This window comes from Vicugna pacos, chromosome 16 (assembly GCF_048564905.1).
Source record: "Vicugna pacos chromosome 16, VicPac4, whole genome shotgun sequence".
In the NCBI taxonomy this organism is placed as follows: Eukaryota; Metazoa; Chordata; class Mammalia; order Artiodactyla; family Camelidae; genus Vicugna; species Vicugna pacos.
This window is the reverse complement of record NC_133002.1, coordinates 20440117-20446789: the sequence shown is the minus strand read 5'-3', so window position 1 is coordinate 20446789 and position 6673 is coordinate 20440117.

Below are 6673 nucleotides of genomic sequence, written 5' to 3'. Positions count from 1 at the left end.
AGATTATGGCAAATTAAATCAACTAGCTTGGAATATGAAATAATGGCCCCTTTAAATGTCTGTATCCCTCTTTGTCCTCAAAATAGATATATATGTTACCTTACATAAGAAAGGCATTTTACAGATGTGATTTTAAGAATCTTGAGAGCAACATTTGCCACCAAGCCCAGCAGTCCTCGTCCACAGGCTTGGCCACTGAGGTTGCCTGCGATTGTCACCAATACTGACCTCAGTTGATGGAGCTGCACAGAGACTAGGCTGCTGCACATGTCTCAAGCCAGGACCATGGCACCCTACACAGCCAACACCCTCACACCCACCTCCAGGGGAAGGTCTTTCTTTTATAGGCATCAGAAGAGAGAATGCTTTCGGGTTATCTAGTTTATAATGTGGCCAAAAATAAAATTGCTCATTCATTTTTTAATCACGCCAGTACAGTGTCTGCTACGCTGAAACAGTGTGTGTTGGATCGTTAATTACAAGCTCAGTGTTGTTAAATCTAATCCAGACTTCTCTGTTCTTCACAGTAACAAATGGCAGTGTTTAGAGGCTTTGAAACGCTCCTTTTCTTGCTTTAATGAAAATATTCTCTTCCAATTTTTATTATTTTTTTTCTCTAGCCCTTTATTCTCAGGGTCATTTGCCAATTTCACTTCTTCTTTTCTCTACATTCTTACCCAAGTTAATATCATTGATTTTTTTCTCATTTTCATGCCATCCAAATGCAGATGGCCATCAAATTTCCATCTTGAACCTACTTCTCTGAGCCCTAAACTCATATTTCCTACTATATGCCTCTCACCTAATTTGATATCTAAATTTCCATCCTGTCACCTGCTTTCACCACTTAATTCAGACTTCCCCTCCTGGTAATTGAGAATACCATAAACATATAGTTAAATCAGAAACCTGAGGTTTATACTTGGTTCTTTTACTTTCTTTATCCTCCAAGTTATTAGTAAGTCTTGTCTTTCTACCCCTACAATAAACCCACATCTGTCCAATTGTTTCCATCTCCACTAATGCTGAGATCCTATTCCATCACTTGACTTTTTGTGATTTTGAGACAAAGCTTTTAGAACAATGCTATTGAACATTCTCTATAAAAGCAGGAGTGCACATTCAGGAGTGCACGTTGAGATACACGGGTGAAAACCATTACATGGAAAATTATCTTTGGGAATAGCATTATAGAAGATTTTTCTTTTTTTGTTCTTTTAATAAACAATATAATAATTACAGTCAAGAAAACAGATGATTACAACAAATTCAAAACTTTTCTTGAAAGCAGATATCCAGGTGCTCATTCCTTTTGATAACTTTACTAATCTTACGTGTATCCCCCAGCTCAATTGGTTTAGTGACTAGACATATATGACAATGTGAGAAAAAAAATTTACAATCTCATGTGTGAATTGAACATTAATAAAGGTCTAATCCTAATTTTAAGATTTGGGTTTAGTAGTCTAGATAGAAAAAGAGTACCTTTGAAAATCAGGATTGTGACATGTGTGATTGGCTACATACATGTGGTTAAAACATTAAGAAAATCATGAAATTAAATGATTTATGAGCTCATATGTGGTTTGGACATTGCTCTGCTCTTCAGTTATATTCACTAAGATTGTATTCTCCGTCTGATAGTGATCTAATGATGTTTATTTTATATTTATGCATGTTAGCTTTAAAAAGCCAACGTTGATTCTTTTCATTGCCTATAATAGTTTTTTAATGGAAGGCATTAGTTGAATTATGATCAATCAAGTGTATATTTTGGAATCCATTGCTTTAAATGACTTCTAATAATTCTCTGAAAGTTCATTTCAGATGCTGAAATATATGACAGAATTGAATGATATTGCAGGCACTTGATAAGTTTATTAAGTATCAAGAAGCTTGAATACTAAATATGTTATTGATGGAATAATTTGCTTAAGTGGTGAGCCAAAATGGAGAAATGGAGCACACATAGATGTTGATAAAAGGCAGATATGAATTTGAATATTACCCATTGTCTGTGTGATCCTAAGCAGATTACTTAGCTTCTCTGAGCAGATCTATAAAATTTGGAAAATAATTCTTACATTTTAGTGTCATTGTAAGAATTAGAGAAAATTTATGTAAAATGCCTGGCTTATAGTAATTTATACCTTCCTGACTACTGCTAATTTATTAATTTAAATGCCTCTCCCCCTAAAAGGGGTGGAGGGTATAGCTCAGTGATAGAGCATATGCTTAGCATGCACGAGGTCATGGGTTTGATCCCCAGTACCTCCGTTAAAGTAACTAACTAAATAAATACACCTAAATACCTACCCCTCAAAAAAAAATTAATGCCATACATACAACTCTGATACAATAATCACCTAGCATATTGTTAGATGAGCATACTTGTTGGTTAGACAGTTCTCATTGGCTGTTTTGGCATTTGCCTCTCCAGGTGGCTTCATGACACAATTGTGTTGGATATTAGAGAACAGGAAAGGAGGGAATTGCACATATAAACATATGTGTTATCATGAGGAAGCTCATGTACACTCAAGAGACTTTTTCTGCAAATCTTTCACCAGTACAGTGTTATGTAACCTTGTCTCTGCTCATAAAGGCAGTACTGTCATGCCCTCTAGAGAATCTCATTTGGCATTGTCATTTTCATTCTTTTTATAACCACAACCTCACCCTAAAATAGAATAATCTGCCTCTTCCTATTTCCCAATCTTTTTTTTTCTTCACAATCCTTCATGTTCTCATTTTTTTAAATTTTTAAGTGCCAACATAATCATTCCTCTAAGGAATTTAAAGTCCAAAAAGCAATTTGTCAAGCCAAAATGATATTGGCTTTTTCTTTTAACCCTCTCTAATATTCCAAACATCTTTGTGATTTTAGGTAAATAAATATCCTCCACCTCCCAACCTTGAACCCTCCAGTGACCTCACCCAAATTGCAAGCTTATCTAACCCCTCGTTGTCAAGATGACAATTCATAAAGTGGGTTATCTAGAGTGATTCATCACACAGTAGGTGATTATAATGTGCAAAATGGAAGGAAATTATACAAAACTTTGTTAGTAAAGTATGTAAATATTTCACGAATGTATGCTACTCAGTTAACAAAGAATAATGGGGTAACAAGAAAAAGTGAATACAATTTTGGCTAACATGCCCAGTTGATGTAAATGGCTCATAGCAGACAGTTCAGAGAACATTATCAATTCTTCTTATAACAAATTCAACCACTGACTGAATCATCAAGGTATATAAGCATATTCATACATAAGCTCTGCACTGGAGACACATGAAGCAGAATTTGAAATCATTGGTCAGGGAAGTGTTCAGCATAGTTATTTCCTGGTAATTCACAGCATCTGGAATGTAAAATGTTCTACTTCATTACAAAAAAAAAAAAAATCCAGTGAATAGCATATACAGATTTCTCATTTGCTGCTAAGACTTTAAACATAATGGGAAATTTTTAAAATTGGAACTGGAAGAGGCATTTAAACGTCATTTTGGTTATTCTTCTGCTACAGAATTAACTTAATTCAGCTTACACAGATCACTATTGATTCTAGTTCTACAAAATAGTAATGAAAAAAATCTTATCTGACATATTTTAAGGTCCACAATGCCAATATTTTTCTCCTCAATATAACCTCAGTTTGTTGAAATGCAAGAATGTTTTCTTTCAGTCTACAGTAGACATTTCAAATTAAAATCAATACTTATAAATAAAATTCCAATGTAAAAATATGTTTTCCAAGTCTCAACTTACAACTGGCTAACAATAACATTATAGATTGTATTAATATTATACCCCATGCAAAGAATGGATGATTTCTTAGAGTTCTTTGGGAATTCCTCAAAGCATAGCCAGAGATAATTACTGCCAATGTTTTTAATATGTTCTTTCAGAGTCGTTTCTATTCTGTATGTGATTTTCTTACATTTTACAGAATATGTATTGCCATATTCACTACTTAAATTGGTTTATGGCAGTGGTTCTAAAATTCAGTATACATACATCGAAATCATGTAGCAAACCTATTAAGGATATAGCTTCTTTAGTTTCATACATGCCCACCTATACATCTGTACTCTGCAGAAGTGACTTAGAGACTAGAAATATGAAATTTAAACATAAACCTTCAAATAGTTTCTGAGGTAAGTAGATTGTACAACTGAGAAGGACATCTATGTAATTTCCTTATCAGTGTTATCTTTGCATGGACAGTGCATAAAAGTACCCTGAACTTGTGCTAATTTCTTAAGCAGTTCATCTTTTTCAGTATTCAAAGGATTTTTGATAACAGAAATGATCTATTTGATACTATTTTCTAAAGAAATCATCTTTATTTGATGATTTCTGAAGGGGATAAATCATTTACTAAACTTTCAGGTTCTTCTAACTGTATTCTATCCAAGTTTTCAGTCAATTTCATAGATAACTTCCAGTCAATTTTCATAGGTAACATTTTATTAAAATACTGGCGATTGTATTGTAAAATTTATGTTTATGATGTGGAAGGGGTTATATCTTATTGGAATATCAGCTTTTATCTTTAAGTCTCTTCTTTCTCTTTCCTTTTTGTTTATTCCTTTCTATGTCCAGTTTTTTGAGTTTAATACTTAATTATTTCTTTTGTACTTTTTTTATAGTTTGATATCTTCTAACCATGGACATGGTACAACTCTGTTTTGATTTAGGTCTATTTTCATGCATGTTGATTTATTTTTACTCTTTTGATATCACTTTGTTAAATTTTTTTTAATTGTGATACAGATTTTATTGCTGATATGAATATCATTTTTAAAATTTTCTAAATATTTATTTTTATTATATGTTAAGGGCTTTTACTTTTAAGTAGCTATGTTTATGTAAGGATTTTTGTTTTCTACCTAGTAACTTTGCTGAATTTCTATTAGTTTTACCTGACTGGTGGTCTGAATATTGATGGTCTTGGATTTTCTATGTAGACAACAATACTATAGTTAGATAGATAGATAGATAGATAGATAGGTACACAGACAGACAGATAGACAGGCAAATTTTCATTTTTTATTTTTCTCATTTCACATTTCTTTCCTTCCTTCCTTCTTTCCTTCTTTCTTCCCTACCTTTCGCTCTTCCTCTCTTGTGTTCTCCTCTCTCTCTCTCTTTCTCCCTGGCTACCATATCTTCTAGGGTAATGCTGAACAGCAGTGATGGAAGACTTTAATCATGGAGTGACTAAAGCAAACTTCAAAAGTCTTATGATTAATATGGTATTTGTTCCATTTATAAAAAAAAAAAGAAGGAGGATTTATCAGAAATACTTCATAAGTGAAAATTGTCAATTCTATGAAGTTTGAATTCATTTGATTTAAACTGCCTGGGAAATTTTCTGACCTGGGTTCTCTCAGTCATACAACATTTGATTACCAATTCAATGTATTTTATCTCTTACATTCAACTTTTCTGAATGGTTTTGCTTTTAACATACCTCTTTTAAAGATCATATATCTAGACTTTTTTTTTTCCCTCTAGTAAGGTAACAACTTAATGTATACACATCTGATTTATTGGTTCTAATTTTAGTCTTCTCTTACTTCTGTTGAACTGATATAATTTTTTAAAAAGCCTTTTTTCTTTAGGTGATAAATTATATTCAGCAATATATTCAGGAAGCTATCCTTTACACACATGTGTATATGGAACCAAGCAGATCACTGCAGGACTACTCCCCCAAGGGCCCCACCCCCACCCAGGTACAAAGGCCCCTCCATGTCCCATATCTCTTGTTTGTAGAAAAGCTGATGTCTCCCAGGCCTTCCTGAGTCACAAAAGAGCAGGCTCAAGCAGTTAGTGAGTAAGACAATAGACTCAGAGGCTCAGTGTCTGATGCATATTCCTGAATTGCTTTGCAGGTATTATAATTTCCACCAGAGGGAAAAAGCTAACTGCATGGTGACCAGACTGTAGCCATGACATAAGCTATTCCATCCTGAGCAGCACTGAGTCTCTGGCCAGCACAATTCCAAGAACTGGCCTTATGAGAATGGGATTATCATTATTGCTCATAATAATCTATAATTCTGTGGTCATCAAAATAGTTATAGCTTGCTCTGCCTGTATATGTAAGCAGGCAATTAAAGTTGTCAGCAAAGAAATGCTACAGACACATGTGGACATCTTCCACTCTAAAAATATGGTGCCCTGTGTCAGCGTGAAGAAGTTACAGAAGATGGACCTTCACCCAGTCCTACAGAACTGAAAAAATATCTGGCAAGTAGGGATTTGTAAAGCTCTTGTGCCCCTTTTCTATTTATCCATTTATGTTCCCTTTCAACCTTAATTATAAAAGTGAAATCACTAGGTAACATAACCGATCTCTGACTTCTGCTCTACTGAATGTACACAGTGCCTTGTCTAATCTGTCAATTAAAAGAATAAGAATGAAGAATTAAGTGGTTAAAGAATGACTGATTCTCTACTCCCAGCTAACTCCTTAGCAAATTTGCAGGCAGATCACATAGGCAAGATAGCAACCAAAGGAAGATCAAAAGAAGTCACTGGGACTGCACACAGTCCTGTTGTGGTGGAAAAATGATGTGGAATCTGACCTCCTACCTTTATGATTCACTGAGATTGATTCCCTTTTTCCCCATTCAAAATTGTCATGGCCGAGCAAAATCT